The sequence below is a fragment of the Thunnus thynnus genome, chromosome 8 (genome assembly GCF_963924715.1).
Source record: "Thunnus thynnus chromosome 8, fThuThy2.1, whole genome shotgun sequence".
Taxonomy (NCBI): domain Eukaryota; kingdom Metazoa; phylum Chordata; class Actinopteri; order Scombriformes; family Scombridae; genus Thunnus; species Thunnus thynnus.
In genome coordinates this window covers 15,351,668-15,374,418 of record NC_089524.1, presented here as the reverse complement: position 1 = coordinate 15,374,418, position 22,751 = coordinate 15,351,668, and the positions used below count along the sequence as shown (strand labels likewise).

The 22,751-nt window shown below is 42.1% G+C and overlaps 1 long non-coding RNA gene across 1 annotated transcript; it reads right to left on the bottom strand.

Annotated features, from left to right (window-relative positions):
• Positions 1 to 1,730: 1,730 nt before the first annotated feature.
• LOC137188435 (uncharacterized) lies at positions 1,731 to 22,751 on the bottom strand. Its single transcript, XR_010929406.1, has 3 exons — positions 22,606 to 22,751; positions 20,102 to 20,181; positions 1,731 to 2,319 (listed from the first exon to the last, which is right to left on the bottom strand). It is a non-coding gene; the product is annotated as an uncharacterized lncRNA (long non-coding RNA).

Below are 22,751 nucleotides of genomic sequence, written 5' to 3'. Positions count from 1 at the left end.
GTTACAGCTTTAATTTCATTTTACCAAACATTACTGTCCAGTGAGCATTTTTCTGGTGAGCAACTTAACCTTTTTTTCACTATACAGCAGAGTGGAAACGTGGGCATTCACATGCTGCTGATACAACAGTTAAAAGAGCTTTATTATAGATATATCTGCTAAGGAAGTCAGCTAGGCTGAAAATCTATAGCTCTGTGGTTCTCTGTCGACTGAGGTTTAACTCAACCTGTGAGCTTATTTCTGCCTTCAGAGTAAAATGTGTTTGTGAGGGTATGTATGTGTCCATGGGCGTTAGGAGAGAGTCACTCAGAGGAAGTGAAGATGCTGAATAATGATCACAGCTCAAAGATGACAACCATGTCTGAGAGCAATCTGTGACCTTTGTGACTTTTCTATATCAAAAAATATTCAGGAGGGGAACAGCTGTCTCATCCGATCTGACGCTTCAACAAGAATAATAAACATTATCATTCCCAAATGTCACCAGATAGTTTTGTTGGGAGTGGTGTGTAGCTGGGCGGTGGCAGGTTTGGCAGTGTGCGCATGTGTGTGTATTCTTTTATTCTTTCAGGTTTTCTTGTTTTCCTTCTTCCCCAGACAAAACAATTGAAAGGCTGTTTTCAACGCCACATATTCTTTGCATTACGGGTAAGACGATACACACTGCAAACTGTTCAAAACCAGGAGGTGCTGCATGGGCGCTGTCATCCGAAACTAAATGAAACATTTAGCCGAGGGACACGGACTTCTATAAGGCAGCAAAAGCAGACAGCATATGAAATGCTGCTGAGGGAATGGAGAGGGGGAGAAAAGCACTCAAACATTTTATATTGTAAGTGGTGCCATCTTCTATGGCCAAACAACTCAATCAGCAATCTGTCGGGACATTTGGAAAATGGGATTCTCCTTTAGTGATGACTGCAGGCATTCACTTCCTCGGTGATGGAATGATATCAACCAATCCTCTGCTTTTATTTACCTTCGGCACTTCATCTCAAATTTAATATTTCAACATGAATTTCCACATCTGCCCTGGCTAGTTTTTTTTTTTTTTTTATCAGAGGTCAAAATGTTTCCAAACTGCATAGTGCTGTCATTACAAGCCTATCATGGTAGAAACATTAAATAAAAACATCTTGGCTCTGCTATGTTGATGTTGCAGCCTCTGATATGGAGGAGCCTATGGACTGCAAATGGGGTGCAGTGCACTGTGGGAGCTGCTGCCATACAGATAGATTATGCTTGTCACTGCTGATCTACGTGGAATGGCTGGTCATTACTGGAATGATCTCAGGCCGCATACAAATGCACATTATATAAGCAGAGCACAGGTGGACAATCGGCATGAGATGGATATTTGATGGAGACAAGTAGTGTGTATTGTAGAATACATAGTGAAAGATAGATGGCAACATGGACTGCAGTAAAGTGCTTGTGAACACACATGCACGCACACTCACAGACTGAGACACATGCAAGACACACCCATGTGCTTCCATTCACACACAGAACACGCGGTAAGTCCCAAAGCAGATAAAGCCGTCAGTGGAATTAATATCTGTGTGCTGTAGTGCTTTGGGCCAAAGCCCTCACCGTAAACACATCACTCACTGTACTGTTATTCTCCAGTGTCCTCCTAGTGAGCCTATACTGAATTTTCACATCCAGCTAAACTCCTCTTCATACCATCTCTCCAAGGAACAGGCAGTAGTTGTTTTAGGCAGATTTAATATGAAATGTGAAACTGAAAAAAGGTACAGTAAAAATAAAGGTAAGTAAAATCATGACAGTACACTACCGGTAGGGAGGCAGGTGAAGACAAAAGGCATATATGATTAGACAAATACACAGGTAGACGCCTGAGGTAAGTATGCTATGGACAATTCAAGCCAACAGCGTGAGTAGTCACACAGTAACACTATATAAACAAACTAGAACAAATAACAGAAAATGATTAATCAAAAACATTAAGATGGAGAAGATTAAGAATACCTTTACTGATAATGCCACTCAAAGGTCTGCAAACAAAAGGATGACTTAAGATTATCTTCACACTTCACACAGGACCACTCTGCTTTCACTCTGCCGAAGAGAAGGAACTTCCTGCCCGACACTCTTCTTCTATGCTACACAGGAAGTCCATCCATCCACTCATCCATCCATTTTCCACTGCTTTTGTGGGACCAGGTCGCAGTGGCATCAGACTGAGTAAGGAAACCCAGACAGGAGGATCCCAAGGCGTTCCCAGGCCAGAAGAGATATGTAGCCCCTCCAGCATGTTCTGGGTCTGCCCCAGGGTCTCCTACCAGTTGGACATGCCTGGAAAACGTACAGAGGGAGGTGTTCAGGAGCCATCTTGACCAGGTGCCCAACCCACCTCAGCAGGCTCCTTTTGATGCTACTCCAAGCTCCCCCTGGATGTCCGAGCTCCTCATCCTATCTCTAAGGCTGAGCCCAGACACCCTTTGGAGGAAACACATTTCAGCCACTTCTATCTGCAATCTCATTCTTTCAGTCACTACCTAAAGCTTGTGACCATAGGTGAGAGTTGGAACGTAGACTGATTGGTAAATTGAGAGCATTGCCTTCAGGCTCAGCTGTTTCTTCATCACAATGGTCTGGTACAAGGCCCACATTACTGCTGATGCTGCACCGAGATACCTGAACACTTGGGGAAGCAAATCACTCCCAACCCAGAGGGAGCTGTCCACTTATTTCTGGCAGAGCACCATGGCCTCAGATTAGGAGTTCCTAGTGCCTGCTGGACATTGTGTTGAAGCCAACAGAACCACATCATCTGCAAAAAGCAGAGAAGCAAGCCTGAGATCCCCAAATCAGACACTCTCCACCCCCAGCTGCGCCTGATTCGCCAAGATTCTGTCCATGAAAATCACAAACAGAATCAGTGACAAAGGACAACCCAACATCCACAGAGAAAAAGTCTGACTCACTGTTGAGAATGTGGACACAGTTCTCACTGCGGCTATATAAGGACTGGATGGCTTGCAGCAACAGCCTCATACTCCAGCCATGACAGCCCAACAATGTCCAGAGCCTTCAGCATCTTGAGGCAAATCTCATCCACATCCAGCGCCTTGCCACTTAGGAGCTTTTTGACTACCTTAGAGACCTCTGCCAGGGATAGGAGTGAAGCTTCTCCCAAGTCATCCAATTCTTCTTCCTCCACAGAGGGCATGTCAGTCGTGTTGAAGAGATCCTGAAGTGCTCCTTCCACCAGCCAACAATGTCTCCAGTCAAGGTCAGCAGTTCTCCACTTCAAATTCCTCCCACATACATCCTACACAGGAAGTTCAATTACAAAACCACATGCAATACCAGAAAAGCCACTAGATGGAAAGAAATTAAATTCTCAGTGGAAAACAGTTCCTACACACTCACAGTGTAGCAAACCCAACCAAGGGATCAACTAGCACTCTTCTGCTCATAGAAGAAGAATACATAGTTCATAAGCAATAAATTAAGCCTTGTTTATTTCATACCAGCCTCAGTCTGGTATGACCAGTAGCCTATGGTGGCTAACATTAGCTAATGTTAGCAAACTTTAGCTAGATGCTGTGTAACTGACATTAATGAGTAAATTCACTCTTCTCTTCTTGTGCTCATGTTACATACATTTTAACATCACAGATTAACATGGTTATTTCTTTAATGTAACTGACTCAAAATAATCTTGGCAAATTAAGGCAAATTCAATGTGCCATGATCCTGTAATTACCTAATGTGGCAAGTAGTAATTCACAGCTGAAAATAGCTCCCAACAAATGCACAGTTTACTCCTGCTTGAGCAAGATTTAATAAAAAATACAGTTCCCTTGGAGTACCCCTGTAGCTGAATGGCTATTGTGCCACATAACTGCAATGTCCCTGGTTTGATTCAAGCCGGGGACCTTTGTTGCATGTCATACTCATCTCTCTCTACCCTTGTTTCCTGTCTGCCTCTTCACTGCCCGCTATCCAATAAGGGCAAAAAAGAAGAAAAAAAATTGAATTACAAGAAAGATATCTTGCTTGAGATCATTTTACTTTTCTCCAAACAATTCAGCTTCTTTCTAATCTTGGTGCAACATTAAACTGCTTGTTCAATAGAGGACTGTTTGCTTGAGTACAACACATCTGAGAGATCTGTATCCCAAAGGAGAAGAAGTAGATATGGAAGGTTATCATGTCGAGTTGATAAGAACACAGAGATGTTTGGTGACAGGACTTCAAAGGCAAGTTGAACTATTGTAGAAGTTTTTTGCCTTGTGGTTAGAGAGCCTGTCCCGTAACTGCAACTGCAATTTCAAAGATTGTTCTGAAATTCCAGTGGCTGAGAAAGAGTCACTGTTGATCAATCTTATCAATCTCCTGCAGATGATGGTCAACTGTTAAAGGAAGGAAGGGGGCCATAGTCTGTAAAAGATGGTGACAGAGGATTGCGGGAAGAGAAGGAGGCATGGAGGATGCGGATGGGGGCCAAGGGGAGGGGCTGTGGAGCGTTTGGGAAGTTAGAGCAGTCCGTGTCAATCACACAGGACTCAGCCATGGCTGAGTGGGAGGTGGTGATGGACCAGAGCAGGCTCCCATTATCAAGAAAAAGGGCACAGAGGGGACAAGCTTAGACGGGTTGGTGATGAGTGAACCTCTGAAATAAATAAATAAAGCAGGTGAATTTTTAAAGGGAATAAAGAGAGTGACAGAAAGGGAGAGGGGGCTCAGCTGTTCGGGGTCCAACATCAAACAGGACCCGAGCTGAGGAGACCTATTGTGTGTAGGGGAGAGAAAGAGCAAGAATGAAAGAGAGGCTGTGAACGTGAGTGAGATTGTGGGTTTGGTGCAGAGAGCAAGAGAGATGGAGGATATCACAACCGTTTTAGGGGACACACTGAGACAAGACAGGGGTGAAAGATAATTGAATTGAACAGGGACAGTCTTTGTTGTCTCATTCTTCACGGCCACTTTGTAAGCCTGATTACTCAATCTTTGTAACTGAAGGGAATGAGTTCACTAGGCCCTCTGTAGAGCACAGTACACACAGGATTGCCATATAACTTAAAGTAATACAAAGAGCCAGGATCAAGGCACAAAATAACAAAGATAGAAGACACATTTTACAGCTAATACATGGATGGAATCTAAGTATTGCAAAAAGATATCAATGAAGTGATTTGAGGCTGAACTGGAACTCAGTCTCATCCAACTTTTATTTGAAACAAAGAGCAAAGAAAATCAGGAAAGGCATTTCATCCCCTTGAGTGTTTTAGGGCCTTAGGCCACACTTTGAGTCAGTAGTGAGATGTCCCACCTGCAGTCTCCTCTGGCAGCCATTTTAAAACAACAAGAGGGGAAGGTTGTGGACTTAATGTGGGAGGCAGAAAGCTGATGAGCCGACTCAAGAGGGATCCCTAAAGCATCACACATACATAACATAGTCACATACACTAATGCATTAGAAACCTGTGCACCTTTGAGAGTTTATCATTATGCCTGCATCCATAAGTTTTACCCTAAATACTGTATTAGCAGCTGACTGCAGCATCCATGCAATTACAAGAAAAGCGCATAATTTTTCGCAGGCAGTGATATCTCCAAGCTAGGCAGGGGCTGGATTAACTTGATAGGGGGCCCAGTGCAAAAATGAGCTGCTGAGTCCCTGCCAACTCTCTGTTCCTCCCTCTCTTTGTACCATATGTGCAGTATTCCTATGCTGGAATATTACATGGTTCCCAGGTTTATTGTGTGGTAGTTTGATTAAACACAAATTACAGTAATACAGTTTATGCTTCATGTAAGCACACTATCAACTAAAGTAATAAAGGTCTTAAACTAGATTTTGACATAGGGATATAAGATCAGATGACAAAGCAGGACTCACCTTAACGCTCTTATAATACCAGTTGATAATTGTTTTCTCATGTAAAACCAAAAACTTCTAATTACCATAAACCAGTTGCCACCTAGTGAGTCTGGGCTTTAGGGGGGCCAACGGGGATCTGGGGAACTGTAGCAATGTTGCCTTCCCATCTCAGTTTGTAATCCCCCTATGGACTTTGGGTCTATTAGGGACCACAGACACTTAGATATTATTGCCAATAAGATATGTAAGTTTCAGTACCAATATCAAAACAATACTTTTTTGATGCCTTATTTTGGAGGAATTTAAATATATTTTTCTACAAAACCATTTTTTCATTTAACAGAAAAAAGTTTGATAATATTTGATGTCATCTTCACAAACATACAAAGCCTGAAATACAATCTAAAATTGACAAAATTCTGATTTAAATCAGAAGCTGTCAGATCAAAGAATAAGTAAACAAGATTAAGAATTTGATCAAGCATTTGGTGCCGACTTTTGTTACATGACAGTTTCTGATAAAAGTGGTGTTACAGACACATTTCAAATTCTAAAAAAGTATTGAGGTTTGATACCCAGCCCTATTCGACTTGGTGTCTTCACTGTGTACTGGTCATTACATGCTACAAACATTGCAGCAAATCAGTGTTGGCTGATGTATTCATATTTCCTGTGGGAAAAGACTGAAAAATCACCTGTCCTCACATAACACATCATAGTGACACAAATGTATCAACTGCTATACAGCCAGTGTATTTCCATGTTTCAAACAGCTTAAATGTTCAGTTAAAAATCAATGAGCATCTGTACTGGCAGCAACATATGGGGAAGTGTCATGTTTGGGCTGATGGCTGACTCAGAAATACACAGCAGTTCTTGAGAAAACAAAGTGAAGAAGTGAAGAGAGAGGGAAGCACAAGTTAAATATACACAGTTACAGTTGTGAGAAAAAATGTATCTCATCCAGTTTGAAAGGGAATTTCCTTTGATATGGCCTCTAGTGAAACCAGAAAACATGGAAGCACAGCATTTTCTTGTCAAACAATATAAGATCTTCAACATAATAAAAGCACGACAAGTTTATGGCACTGACCACCCACTTACTCGCCTCCTGAAAAATGTGTGAATCACATGTGAAAGTCTAAATCGCAATCCGTACATGCACAAAACCTGCCAATACAGCCAAAAACGCAACAAAACAGTATTGTGCAGCACATACACATGTCCAGAAACATTAAAAGTGACGCATTTTAATATTTCATATCTAATCTAGGAAATGCTCTACAGAGACGGGCTATCACTTAAACTTTCCTGGCAGCCTACGGGTGAAAACAGACGATAGCAGGTCTGCTCAGTGTTCCAACCGCTGCCTCCCGAGATTCATCTGTAAACACACACACTGACGATTGCCTCACACACACACACACACACACACTCAAACATAAAGAACCTCCCCATACATGTGCACACTTAAGCAACAAAAACCCTCCCTTTCAAATGCATACACATTTGAGGACACCCGCACTTAACACACTCTGTCCACCCCTCCCTCTTCTTGTCTCTCTCTCTCTGTCTCTCTCTCATTTCTCATGCTTCACCCAGGATGTCTGGATGAGCCTCTCTAACCACTCAATACAGAGATGTCCCCCTCTCCCTTCCCCTCTTTTCATCTCTCTGTTTGCCTGCTGCAGTGGGGTGGGATCTGACAGCCAATAAAAGAGCAGCCTGTTTCTGGTTCCCCCCAAAAAATAAAAAAGGGACTGATCTATTCTGTGTTGAGTGGTTTGTTTTTCTTCCTTTCTGTGTACTTTGCTCCAGATTTTGGCCTCTTTTAATGCCATCCTAATAAAGGAGAGGGAATGATTTAATAGAATTCATTACCCCAAGCCACGGCCATCCGGCCAAAACGTTTTCTGCGCACACAGCAGCGGGATATTGAAGTCTATAAAAGTCTATAAAAGCCTAAACAGAGATATAGTGTTGGGGAGCTTTTAATGACTACAGTCAAGTCAACATGTTCATTCAATTAGAAAGATAAATTTTCTCAAGCGCACAGCTGACAGCCTTGATTTGCAGTGTTTATTTAAATAAGTATGGACCAGAGATAGCAGCAGTTAGAGATGGGAATGAATGCATTGCATGCATATCCTGCAGATAAATGTGGATACTCTCTTAACATTTTTCTTGAAAAAGACATTTATTTATTTTTAATTTATTTAGTTATTTATTTATTTATTTATTTATTTAAAAGCACATAGAAGAAACAAAATACACTGCAATACATTTTTGGCATCTGTAAATATGAACCACACTGAAGTATTTAAATTCATACTTTGAATACATGTATTTGAAATACACGCCATGTGTGCATCTGTTCATGGAATCAAGCTGCTGTAACATACACTAAGGAATAACCCTGCCTCCAAATCTGCATTCTGTTCCACTCAAGGCCCTCTCCACCAAACACTGAACTCCTAAAAGTTCTGTGAATATTTGATAGGCACAGGAGGCTTTTTTTGAACTACCAGCATGTCATTTCATTGTTAAATCTTTCAATATAGCCTATATAAATATTTATTTTCACTGTATTGGGCTCATGAATAATTCAAGTGGGATAGAAGACGGCTCTCAGGGGCTGTGGTTGTTGTTATTGTTGCTCTTTTGTTTGCCGTTATGGCACTCTTCTTGGCCCCAAGCTACACCCTCTCTTCTTACAGCAGTCCACTTCTTAACTGACTTGTTTTGTTCAGAGAAAATCACTGTAGGCCCCTCTGTTTTCTAGTGATGAGTTTTTATTCATTTTGTGTTTGGACACACAACAGAGACTGCACAGAAATGAGAGCAGCGGCCGTTATTGTGTAGCTGGTTGCAAACATTCGTATATGACAGTTTCACCGCCCTTAGGTGTCTGGCTTTAATGTTCAAACTGCATTTCTATTGTGTTTTTTTGTGTGTGTGTTTGCCATGAAGTTTAGTCTTAATTTAGTGTTTCACTAGTGTTTACTAAATCAAAAGCATAAATGCAAAGAACATCCTAGAGCTGGGAAATCATAAAAGGCCTATCCCGGGGTGAAAAAAGTTATAAATAAGCCTTTTTAAATTCATTACACTCTGCTGATCATAGGTTTCTATTTGCAATTCAGACAGGGCTTATGAGTTTGACCCGTCAGCCTTCCATCACGCCAGGCCTCGAACAATTGGCCAGATAAGCAATGCACAATAGCAGTAAAAAGCTGTCTAAGGAAAACCTCCATCAGATTAAGGTTAAAACGTCAGAGTTTTCCCTGCCTGCCGTCCTTAGCCTCTCACAGCTAAAATGCAAGTAGTGGAGAGACAGCAGGGCTGCTAGGTCAGCAATCAGCACTTGCTGGTAAACAAACACAGGAGGGGGAGAGAGAGAGTGCTGATGGAGAGAGGAGAGGAAAGAGGCAAGCAAAGGTAAATTTTGAGAATTCAAGAGTGCAGAGGAGGAGAAGGGCAAGAGAGGTGTAAAACATAGTGAGAGAGTAGAGGGACACAGAGGGTGACCTCAAGGACAGCAGAGAGGAGGAAAGAGAAAGCAAGGAGAATCTGCAGGGGCAAAAATCAATTGAATGACTAATGAGTCAGCATTGGTTTATTGGATAAGTTTGAGAGTATCACAAAATAAGTGTCTGTGCAACAATGCATGTTATCGGAGGACACAAGTCAGTGTAGGCTACAGGAATACTGAGATTGAATGCAAAGTAAATCTAACATTGTTTCCAGACCTGCACTTTTTGGTCCTGTTGAATCAGACTCTGGTTCATTTTCAGACCTTCATTTGGGCAGGTCTGAACACAGCAATTGTACTCAGAAAAATCAACAATTGCTAGCAACCGGCCAGAGAATGAACTGAGGTCCAACCTTTCCTAGCACAGCAAAGTACATTGCATGTTTGGCATTTGGTAGATAGGACCTTCAGCCTGCGTTTACATTGGGACCGGAGCAAACAAACCATTTTGTTTTAAAACTCCCTTAGAGAAGGTGAAATTCAATTTGGAACGATGCAATTAGGTGCAGATTTGTAACACAAACTGAAGCAAAGACGTGAATTAAAAATAATGAATTCCCTCTGTTATGATCAGTCTTTGGTAGTTTGGTAGATTACAGTATGTGTAGTAAGAGGTTGGAGGGTCAGAGCTGATGTCACACATAGGAGGATGGGTCTAACCTGAGAGATGTCAAAAGAACAAGTGTGGTGATGTTGAGTTGCACCACACTGAGACGATCCTGAATGCGTTAACTGCTTGTTCTGTTGTTTTGTAATAATTTTCTTTGCCATACACCCTTACAATAAATCCTGAACTGCTTACATGAAGAGAAGAGTGGCCTGGCCAAAGCCATAAGAGGCCTACCAGCTGGAACAGCTTCTGTCACCACCAACCTCATAGGTCATTACACTATGTGGAGGACATAGAGTCCAGTCCTGCAGTCAGTCAAACCTGTTTCCCTCAGGCTGGGAAAAAGAATGCACCCAGGAGGCATAACAGGAACATTCTCATGTCAAACATGCAACATGCAGGGCCAGGCTCTTGGGAATCGGCCACGTCAGTAGGCAAGGCAATGTTTTAAAACTCTTACAATAAACATAACATTTTCAACCCACATGAAATGCCTCACCCTTTCACTGGCCTTAACTAAAGTAGTTTAACTACGTATAAGTTGACAAAAACTACCTGCCACTGTAATACAGAGACGAAATCAACACTACGTGACAGTCAGTCGGCTCAATCTGCACTATAAAGGCTAGAGCCTAAGGGGTAGGAAGGTGGGCTGTTCACCTGTCAGTCAACATCAGAAGTATAGATCCTCATGTCTTAAGTTTTCCCATAGGCACCAGCTGTGGCAAACATGCTCGCTCAGCCATTGCTCAAATGTCTGCGCCGTGTCAGTGAATCCACACAACTTAGTTTCATCCCTCATTGCTTACTGGCTCCATTATTTTCTTTTACTTCACCACCAACAACCGATGAAGAATCTACCCAAGTCCAAACTGCATTCATCACGACAGGTGCCAGCAATGACTACCTCACCTTGGAAAACTGATACACATATGCTAGATAAATCCCAGTAGAAAACAGTAAAGACTAATGGTTATATTTACATGTCAATCATCTTAAGGTGAATTTCTATGTCAGGTCTTGAGGAAAAATTCATCTGAATCACTAGATTTTTGATTGAAGACATTTTGCATTTTACCTGAAAGATACACCTTCACAGACTGTATCAATTCATTTTGTCCTGTCAAAGAGCCACACTGGTGTAGAAGAATCAATAATATGAATAAAGCTCCTACTGTGAGGGATTTTTCTACTAAGAAGCAGTCAGTGTTCCTCAGTGTCTGTGAGGTCTGTGAAGACAGACCACCAGGAGTCGACCCACACTGCATACAGACAACTTTAATCTTTTACTACTACCGACACATAAAGATAAAGAATCTATCTGGGGTCTAAAATGGAGCGTTTGGGGTGGAAGATTTAAGGTGTTTTACCGTCCCTGCTGAGCTTCAGAGTCAACTGTCAGTTTCCTTGATCTCCCTAAACTGGTTTATAGACCCTCTTTTATTGCTTCTGCAAATTGTTTCCCATAGGTTATCCGGTCAAAGATGTTCATGCATAAAACCATCCCCTCTTCATCTTTATTCATTGGTTGTTTCACTATTAGTTGCCTTGTGCAGGCAGTAAATGCCTCTCGAAATAAGTCATATTTTCTTTAAAGGAGGTGCCGGTAGTCTGGATTTGGCAGCAATGGCAATTCAAAGAATCAAGCTTTTCACTTAAAATGATGCCAGATCAAATCCTGAGGAAAATTTGGGAGAGGAATGTGAAAGAGAAACACTCCTCTTTGACCTGAAAAACTATTACTGCAGCATCCTGCAGCAAGACACTTAAACCCTATATGCACCGCTTTTTCTTGTACAGACATCACCTGTGATGTAACAAATCTTTTTGTTTAGTCAATCTGCCCTGGATAAATAAAGGTTAAACCCAAGTATTTCAATTATTTGACCTGATGATGGTGCTAAAGAAAAAGTCAAAGGACTACACGGGGATACACTCCACATAGATCTCATTCAGCCATCAAACTACTGTCTCCTGGCCGTATTTACACTTGTGTAATTACTAAAGCCAGATGACAAGTCGCTGACAGATGGCAGATAGATGGGCTGTGCCCTTGAGTTTGGACTGCACCCGCATGGCCTGTTCATCAAAAACATAATAACACTGTAGGTGGATGGTGCAGAGTCACACATACGGATTCCAAACCCAAGGACACAGGAGTGCCGGAGATCTCTTCAGAAACTGGGTGACTATTATATCCTCAGCACCTAAGGAAAATGCAAGTTTGAATGTTCGAACTGTCCAACTCCCCCCCCTCCCACCCCTCCGCCAAGAAATATACTGCCATAAGTGCCATAAATATATTGGCACATAAGTATCTTTGACAGAAAGATCCTTCTTCTGGGAGTAGTTCCATTAATGTTTGTTGGGTGAGAAAATGGAGGATTTTTTGGATGTTGCTGTCATCAATCCACAGCATAGTTTTCATCTGAGAAAAGGGATGGGGAAGCCATACCGTTATGTCATCTGTCAATAAAATACTTTCTTGCTCCCACGGCAACCATGCAGCTTCATCCGGTTTTGAGCAGATTGTGTATCGTCTTACCCATAATGCAAAAAGTATGTGGGGGTGGAAAAAGCCCCTTCAGCTGTTTTAGTGAAACAAAGAATAAGAACCAATATCACATGCACACATTAAGTGAGCAAATAGTTAATTTATAGACACACATTGCAATCATATAGTCAGGTTTGACTCGCATAGCCTACAGTAACGCGCCCCATTTCACTGCAGGAACTAGGTCATAAACCCTTCATAATCCTGTCACTGCAGTATTATTACAGCTGCTACAGCCACTCGCAGCAGAGCCAGGAAGACAGTTGACGTCGGCGCTCAAGAACAACAAAAGAGCGCATCAAAAAACTGCAAAGCACCATGCCAAAAAACTTCATCTCATCACCATCTGTTTTGCCTCTGCATAACTTTCATTCTCAAGCCTGGAGACTCCAGCTTTCACTCGTGGTTGCCTAGCTGCTGCCGCTTTGTGATGCGACAAGCAAAAACAAAGTATCCTCTAAAATATGCCTGTAACTCATCTACAGCTGCCAACACTTTGTCAGCAACCAGTGGAGGAACACTGTGCGAATCACAACACAGCAACTGGGTGATTTCAAGTATTCAGCCACCCAAATCACCTGACAGTACCTCCACCACATTGGCCCATAGCTTTCAATCTTTCAAATTGTTTTCACCACATGTAGGTTTAATGCAATTTAAGAGGTTGAAAAAAATAAGCAGAAATTGCTTCAGCTATTGCCGATATATCATTAACTGGGGAATAGCAGGGGTCTGTCAAGCATGGCACAGCACAACACTGAACCACTAATTTGTGATTTGTTATATTACACAGATAAAGACTAAATCAGGCATTTGGTTATATTACCCCCGGCAATGAAACATTTACGAGCACACATTATTTTGTCTCTCATTATTTGCAGGCAATCACCACAAAATATTTACTGGTGGGCTTTTAATTTCCGGCCTGGTTTCAGCAACAGTCGACTAAAAGTTTAAACCAGTTTTAACAAAGTTTCCACTTTGTTTGATGCGTGTTACGGCTCAAGGAATTAATCAGGCTGTGCTATTATACTATTATTTCTGTTCGCAGAGATGCACAATGTTCTGGTATATTATGAGCTGAAATAATGGAATGACAGATAATTCATTTTCTGAGAAAAAGTTGTGTCTCCCTGAAAATCTCAAATCTTTGATCTCAGCAAAGAACACTGAGTTTCATCATGTAGAGATAGTTAGCACAGGACATGCTGTCATTCACTTTGTGCACACGCATGTGTGTGTGTGTGTGTGTGTGTGTGTGTTCTGTGCAGGCCTCTGTGCCCGTCATCCTGTCTCCAGAAGGATTTAATCTAGTCCCTCAGGCCTTGTGCTCAAAGGCAGTGACTGACAACTGGTAGGGGGGTGTGAGAGATATGCATGACTCGGTGTACTGTAAGTGAATGTGTGTGTATGCGTGTGTGTTGCTGCCTGCATATACATATTCCACAAATGTGTGTGTCACAGTGTGTGTGTTGTTCTAAACACTACCTGATTTAGTGTCTGTTTTTTGTGCCATTTTTTGTTTGTGTATTTGAACTGAATGTGCGAGCATGAATTCAACATGCATGTGGGTTAAATGTGCACGTGTTTGGTATGTGTGTGTTTGACATTGAGCAGCAGTGCAAGTTCCCCCTTGCCAATGCCATGCGTGTTTTAAAACTGAATGGTATGTGTGTTGCAAGAGAGAGGCAATCCAACTCACATAAATGTACTGTTTTTACACAGTGTTAAATGTTAATGCTTCATTTAGAATGGTTAGGGAAAAAAGTGATAACGTCAAATTCATAATTCAATATCTCTAATATAATAACAATTAACAAAATGCCAGTATTCTGTTTGTCGAGTTAAAGTTAGGGTTGGTGTATGCAAATTCATTTTTGACCACAGGAAAAGTAGTTTGTCCACTTTCTGGAGCTTTCACAGACACATCCAATGCAAAAAAACAAAAAATGCAAAAAGGGTTCCGATCTCCCACCAAAAGTGTAAAATATTGTGGGACTGATAATGGATTGCACTGGTGTCCAGGTAAGGATAAACACTATAGTTTTAAAGAGCACAGGAGATGAATTTATCTGGTTGACAGATTTCCTGTAAGGTTTGAACAGTGATAATCCTTTTATCAATCTTCCAATAACAGGCCCCTCCTTCACCTGCAGGTCAAGGTTAATGCTTTCACGCTCTTCGCAACACATACTGTAGGTCATGTGATGGCAACTGAGGTATCTCCATGACAATAAAGCAAACTTCATCTGCAAACCGAGAGATGTGTTTGAAAGCTCTTGAAAAAAACAGTAAGTGAACTTTGAGTTAATATTATTATATCAAAGCGGTGTATCCTATTTTAAATTACTAGTATTTTATTTTGCTGTAACATACAGTAACTTAATTCGCTGTTTTAGATTCTTTTATTTTTTAAAAATACCTTACCAACTATGGTGAGTTAAAGTGTAAGATTGATCTTTAGGCATGGCTGTTACATGCCATATTCAAACCAATTTATATCAAATTATGCGCACCATCCACCCTACCACATCCCAGTTTACATTAGCTGGATATGCCTGTCACTAAAAGCCTGAATAAAGCCTGACATTTCATGTAAAGACCTCACTGTTAATTATAACAGTGCACAGCTGCAGGTTAGTGTTGGCTAAAAGTGAGTTATCAAGCTCTGAGGCTGTGAATGGTTGCACTGTATGAACAGCGGTCTCGTATGTCAATCTACAGGGGGCTACTGTTGCACCGCTAAGCCTTGTCATTGTTACAGTTGCTACTGTTGGATGGGGGGCACACTTTCAGTGCTGGGAGCTTGTGTGTGTGTGTGTGTGTGTGTGTGTGTGTGTGTATGAGAGAATGTATATGTGCTATGTGTGGTGGCTTAATGTGTTACAGGTTGAACTAAATTGTGTGTGTTTGAGTGGACATGTGCTCATGGAAGTGCATCATACAGTGTGTACAATATGCCTGTGTCAACGCAGGCATATGGGCACAAGTGTGTCTGTCTCTACCTTCTGCGCGTGTTCATATTGGTGTGTTCTCAGTCATCTGTGTGCTCTCTATTGTAAGTGTGTGTCAATGTGTTTTGGCAGAAGATCAGATCCTGCGCCGACAACAACAGGACCCCCAGTTTCGGTGCCAAGTCACACAGTACCCCCTAATTCCCCATAATCTACCCTGTCTCCAGGCAGGTGATCCTTGTGTGTGTTTGTGTGTGTGTTTGTGTATGTGTGTGTGTGTGTGTGTGTGTGTGTCTGTGTGTGTCTTTGTGCCAAGCTCCGCTCTGGTGACATCAGCAATATGTGGCCATTCTCACAATGCTTTGGAAACTCATTTTCTCATCAGCCTGTCACTCCTCGCAGTAACCAGTAGGCTAAGCCTGTCATAGCCCCGGTTAAGCCTTATCATGTGCTTTGTCTCTCACTTGGGGGTACTAGGGCTATTAGATATCAAAACAAGGCCACTTTGGAACTGCCATCAGTCAATGTGTCAGCTACTAGTGTATTACTAGTGTAACATTACTATATAGAGGCTTTACAGGGCCATTACAAATCTCTTATAAACTGTGACTGCCTAGTTTTAGCAGTACCTAAATTCATAAAGTGATATTTCCATATATGATCAAACTGTTCAGTTATAGCTCAGTTACCTTAAACCAACAGTTAGCTTTGGTATTACAGATATATGAGAGCTGGCTGATAAATTTTGCAAAGCAACAATTTAGAATTGTCACATCTAATGTGAGAAGTGTTCAGACTGACAATAGCAAAAAAAACTCTCCTCATTAGTTTAGGTGAGTTTACTGCATTGGCACAGTAGGGTCCATGATGCAACACCAAAATGATAAACAGACTCCATTTATATAGCACTAGTCTACCAACCACTCAAAGTGCTTTACAACACATGCCAACATTCACCAATTCACACACACATTCATACACTGATGGCAGAGGCTGCCATGCAAGGTGCCAACCTGCTCATTGGGAGCAGTTAGGTGTTCAGTGTCTTGCTCAAGGACACTTCAACACTCTCTAAGGAGGAGCCAGGGATCGAACTGGAACCTTCCGATTACTAGATGACCGCTCTACCTCCTGAACCATTCCGCCCCATAAAAAGTCGAACCTGGCTAAACTTTTACCACATCACCCTCACAGCATCATCCATCCAATGAACTGGGTTGACTAATCAAATACATGCGAATAGACATTTGTGGTGGATACTCTGTAGCCCGAATGATACAGTTTACTACATAATTGTCGAGAGAGAGGATAAATTGATTGTCGCTGTGATGACTTTACAGAGTTGCAAAATCCTTCCTGATGGTATTATAAACCGCAGTGCAGTGTTTTGGCATGATAAGCCTTGAAACTCCTGGATATATTACTCAAACTGGATTTTCTAGATCACACTGTAGCAACACACCCACACCAATAAAGCCCCTTGTGATTTTTGAAAGCATTACTATTTTTGATATGAATGCCCCCTCAAGGTAGCAAGCTAGCAAGCTGACATCGATTTGATTAAGCAAACAAGATAACATGTTAACAAGTGAAGTTTACTGGTGCTGGTAGGTAAGATTTTTACCTTTGGACAGAGTGAGGCTAGTTAATTCTTCTTGCTGCCAATCTCTATGTTAAGCTAAGCTAACCCTCTCCTGGCTCTAGCTTTCTATTTAGCACACACATGCAAGAGTGGTATCAATCTTCTCATGTGACTCACTCTTGGCAAGAAAATGAATAAGCATATTTTCCCAAATGTCAAATTATTCCTTTAATAAAGCCAATAGAAATTAACCCTGCTCCATTCTGTTAAGATGGTCATCCAACATTCATTATCAGTATTACGTCTAGCACAGGATGTGTTATATTACCTGAAAGTACTCTATTGTTAAAATAATTCCAGATGTGTATAAGAGAATCTGAACCACATGGAGGCATATATTCATGAACGCACCCAGACAAATACATGGACTCAAACACATGTTCATACCCCGAACAGCACACATAGACATCTGTTCTGGTACACACTGTTGCACTCAACACAAATGCCAGAACACCATCACCACCATCATCATTCCACCCACAGACTTTAACATGCCCACTGCATTTGTCAATCACCCAGTCAGTTAGACCAGGTGTCAATCATCATCCTCACTGACCAGCCATCACGGCATGCAGCCAGAGTGAACATCACCCCCCCGCTGCACTCCAGAGTGAACTCCTCACCCCAACCATAATGCACTTGGCCTCCCTCCAGCCTTCCTTCAGCCTCCCACCTTTTACCTTTCTCTCGCTATTCACAACACCGGCATTTATGGACTCAAACAGATCTATCACTTAGAGTACTCCATGTACCCCCTCCCCCCTTTCTGCTGCCCCATCCTTGTTTGGGCTCTTATCCAACTATTCCTGGTATTTAGCCTGAGTGACAGTGTTTAATAATGTGTTCAAGAATAAAAGGGCATTATTAAAAGGGTGAAGCAGGAGGGAGGCTGCTAAAAGGCCAGCTTTTAGGGTGGCCAGGTGAGGAAGCGTGTTTGTATGATGGGCAACTCGTAAGCGGGTGCAAATGGGTCATGCTGGTGGTAACATACGCTGGCATGTATGTGTTGGTGTATAATTAAAAAGAAAGCACACAGAAAGGTGTAATAGCTTGTCCAATCATTAGACAACAATTATCTCAATGAATGTCCCCCAGCGTGCTCTGTCTGACGAGTTTGACACTGATAACACGTAGAGTAATGAGCACGCTCCAACGGTAATTTGGTGTGTAATTCTACGTGAAGTTAGTATTAACTGAACATCACAAAAGGCATTACCGGCATGTCTAGGAATGTGTGCTGCGCGGCCGATCCTGGCCAATGATAAGGCACCATCTGTTACCCATGAGTGGAACTGGTGGGCTGTCCACGCACACAGATGCATACACACACCAGTTTTGTCACTTGTTCCAAAGCCTCCCACCATATCCTAGATTATGGAGGGGTTTTGGTGTTTCAGGATGGTTGGTTTTCTTTCTGTTATTGTAACGTCTTTTGGCGGCAGATGCTGCCCTTTCTTCCTCTCTTTGGTTTCTTGCTGGGATTACATGAAGTAAAGGGGGTGAAGGGGTAGCTATAAACTCCCGTCTCTGGTCTCTCTCTTCTATGAATCTAGGGACACAGGGCCCCACAACGGCAATTCCCTTCCCCTCCCTCCAGTTTTAATTTGATTGGATGTGCCAGAAGGGCAGAGGGGGAGACTGACAATGAAAGAGAAGGGACAAGAAAAAAACGAGGGATCACATTATAACTGTTTTTCTTCGTGCTGTGTACAGTCCCTGCTTGTTGTGTTTGGATGGAGTTCAGAGTGTGAGAGGGCTGCCATGGGGCACAGAGCAAGGATAAGGTGACTCCGGCTTAGTGAAATGGTCACAGGATTGTATTTCCACAAAAAGCTTTTTAAAAAGTGGCATAACAATCTTTCTGACCTCACTGGGGTTTAATTAGAAAGTAAGCGAGATGAATGTCAGTCAAAACAAATGGAAATGATACGTTTTGAAAGTCACTTTTTCCCCTCTCTCCAGCCTAGTGGTGTCACGTGAAAGGCAACAGGGAAATTGTCCCTTTCAATCAAAGTTGCTGATTTGTATTGTTCTGTTATCTGATGGTGGGTCAGAATGAAAGGCTGCCCGCAAATAGCTGGCAAATACCAGTCTGGGGTGAGTCCCTGTTGGAAGTAACCATATGCCTCATATCTGTACATGATGGCGCTATGTTAGACTGTTAGCTTGCCAAATATGAGGATGGAGATGAAATATGAAAAACAAATTAAGTTGCTTTTCTTATGCAGTCTTTAGGCATGTTCAGTGATTCAATATCAACTGGTCAAGAGAACAAAATGTCTGTAGCACAGCACCTCATATTCTCACAAGGCTGGTTAAACCAAGAGTCACCATTTTTACTATTAAAAATGTGTGCAGTGATAAAAGAGTATTTCTGAAAGTAAAAATCAGACATAAGACCCAAACAGTCATTGCTCCATTGAATTTAATAAAGCAACATTTTGATTTCACAGAGTCTTTGTCTGGCTTTTACTTGACTTGACCTGTCTGATTTCTGCCTTCAGTTTGAGTTTTTTGATCTGGTACCAACATTTATTAACACACTGTAACCATGCAAGTCCATCTAAACCCTTCAGAACCTGTATCCGCAACTCACTAGAGATATTCAGTACATGTATGACTGAATCTTAAACACAGAGTCATCAGGCTGAATCATTATTGTCACTGACCAAATCAGTTGCATTTTGCTTTGGAGCTTCCTGAAAGACTGCAAAAGCCGCATAAACTGTCATGATGTGATAACTCTAGGTAGGTAGATAATTGGGTGCACGACTACAGGACTGAAGACAGTCACAAGCAGTGCCAAACGTTACCTTTATTAATGGTGACGCCATCACGTGGTTTTGAGAAAAATGAACATACAGTCAATGACGAATCTTTGAACTGAACTAAACTGAATGAAATAATTCAAATCAGGAACGTGATTCATAGTTCTCCACCTCTTCAACTCACCTGAAAGTTAATTCCAAGTCCTCTCCCATCCCAACTTCACACTCTCAGCTTAGACTCCTCGAGGTGGTGGTTGCTGTTAGCTGCTGACGGAGCAGCAGTAAGTAGATGGCAGAGGAGCAACAGGAAGCTGGTTGAAAAATGTGTCAAGACGCTGGTAGAGGAGCAGCAGGAGGGTGATGTAGACAGTGGCATAGGGAAGGAGCAATGAAGAGGTAGAGAAACAGTAAGAAGACTTCAGATTGGTGGGAAGCCACCAGGAGATCACCAGCAGGAGGTGTAACGAGAGAAGTCTGAGATGAGTTTAGAGATAGTGGCTTCCTAACTGGAAAGTTGTCAGTTCTATTCATCCAACCAACGTAAAAGATCTGCAGAATGAATAAGTAATGTAATCCGCTCTCATGAATGAATATTAAGTTATTTATGACCGTTATCAACCAGTATGAATTGCAACAGTGGTAGAACTTTTCATGACCTGCACACAGCTCTGACAGCTTCTTTTTCCCTTAAGATAATCGTTTTAGACTATTATTAGTAATAGTTATAGACTATTATTAATTATAGTTTTAGACTATTTTGAATCATCAACACGAAAGACTTGTAGTTTAACAATACAGAGTCATGTGCAAGTTAATTATATGGGAGATTTGATGGAGCTCTGAGTAATATTTCAGAAATTTCCTAAAATAACTAATTTGTATTTTTAGATTGAGAAAAATACTTTTGACCATAACAGTCAAAATCAGGTTATTCTTGTGGCTTTTATTAAACCACAAATTACATTGTCTGGTCAATCATTAGTATTGATTTTATTAATCAGCCTTATAATCTGTATGGTAAATGCATTATGGACATAGAGAAACTTGCATAAAGACACAGGATCTCCTGCTATTGCTCAGTGATTAGATGTTTACAAGATTTAGTGGTACTGTAAACGTCACAGGTAGGAGAGGGCAGTTGTGTTTCCAGCCCTCCCTTTGCAATCACCTCCCAAAGGCCCTTGTTGTAAACAAACACGTGTTCTTAGGGAACTTGTCGGGTTAAATAAGGGGTTAACCGAAAGACGGGTGGTGCTGAACCTGCCAAGTGTTTGACGTTGGAGCACTGTTGGACTATTGGCAGGAATCCTCTTGTGGCTGCCTGGCTGCTGTCTCATATCCAATGGCACTCTCCCAAGTGTTTGCTGCTGGTGAAGACTGTGTACTGTGGTGGGCATGCTATCACTTCACTAGCTTAATGGCCACAAACCATCCTTTAACCACTGACAACTTGCTAGGTCCTTGTTTCCTGGGTCAGGGATGTCCCTTGGGGAAGGAGGACATGGTATGTAAGTATGCAGGTGCCCCACACTTATTTTGTTCTGTTCTTGGTTTCATTTTTTCATTCTGTTTCTCGTTACCATCATCTCTGCATAGCATTGCAGACCACCTAACCCCCACCCTCTGCCCCCCAGCAGTCTGCCAACTCATGTCACTGCGATAAAGTCGAAACAAACCAGGGTGCCTCAACAAAACAAATTCTGTGGCGTGGCCAATCATAAAATTCCCTCTTCATTTAACAAAAACCCACAGAAAACATACTGTTCACTGACAGAGTGTATTTGCAGTGACAAGTGCAAGTGTGTGTCTGCATTTTATGTTTATATTTTTCACCTTAGTCTGTGCGTGTGAGTTTCTGGGGGTCATGAAACGAAAATATTGCAGGCAGACCCTGCTCCCAAATCCCCATGTCCATCCTGCCTCCATTAACTTCAGCCTTCTCTCTATGTGGACCCGGACGGTTCTTTCTGTCACATTGCAGACATCTCAGCTGTCATGTTCTTCACTGTCAAGGTGCTAACAAACCATGAAAGGTGTCAATACCGAGGTCCTCTGATCAGAGTTTGGCTTTCACATGAAAGCTGTCATACATGTGTGTGCTTGGAGCTCGTCTGGCCCCGGAGCACTGTGCGTGATGGCAGGCCTTCGACTCTGAGGGGAAACTGATGGTGGGCCAAACGGCTCGACACACTCGGGTTCTCAGAGACCCACTCTCCATGCAGATGTGAGCAATACTTTGGCTCCAGCGCCAGCACAGTGCTGATCCAAACCTGTGAATCTGATACCAATTAGTGGCGGCCTAATCATGTGCCTCCCGGTCCTGGCTTTTGTTAGGAAACGAAATAAAGACATGGAGAAAAGAAAGAAGGTGAGCCAAAAAAGGGGGGGTAGAAAAAGTCCAGAAAGTAGAGTGAGAAAAGAGGGGCCAAGGGATTGTTTAGAGAAGTGATCTGGCAGCAAAAGGCTTAAATAGTCTTAATTTCATCTGTGAGGAAAAATTCTGCCCAGCTTCATCTGTAGGAGTGAGTAGGGATATAACAGAAAGTGGACAAACCTGAAATGTGGGATGTGTGTTTTATCCAATGCTGGCCACATGTTAGCATGATTAACCACACCCAAAAACTCACCAAATGCCCATGTAAGAGCTAAGAGACAAACACAAATACGAACACATGGACAAAAACTCACAGGCATACAGACGCATCATTGTCACTGTTCTCCTCTTGCAGGTGGAGGGCTGGCATTTTTTTTTTTTAACCAGTCAGCAATGCCCTGCTGAGCTCCCAGCAGACTTACAGTTCATCAGAGGGTCATATCTCTCTCACTGCTCTCCC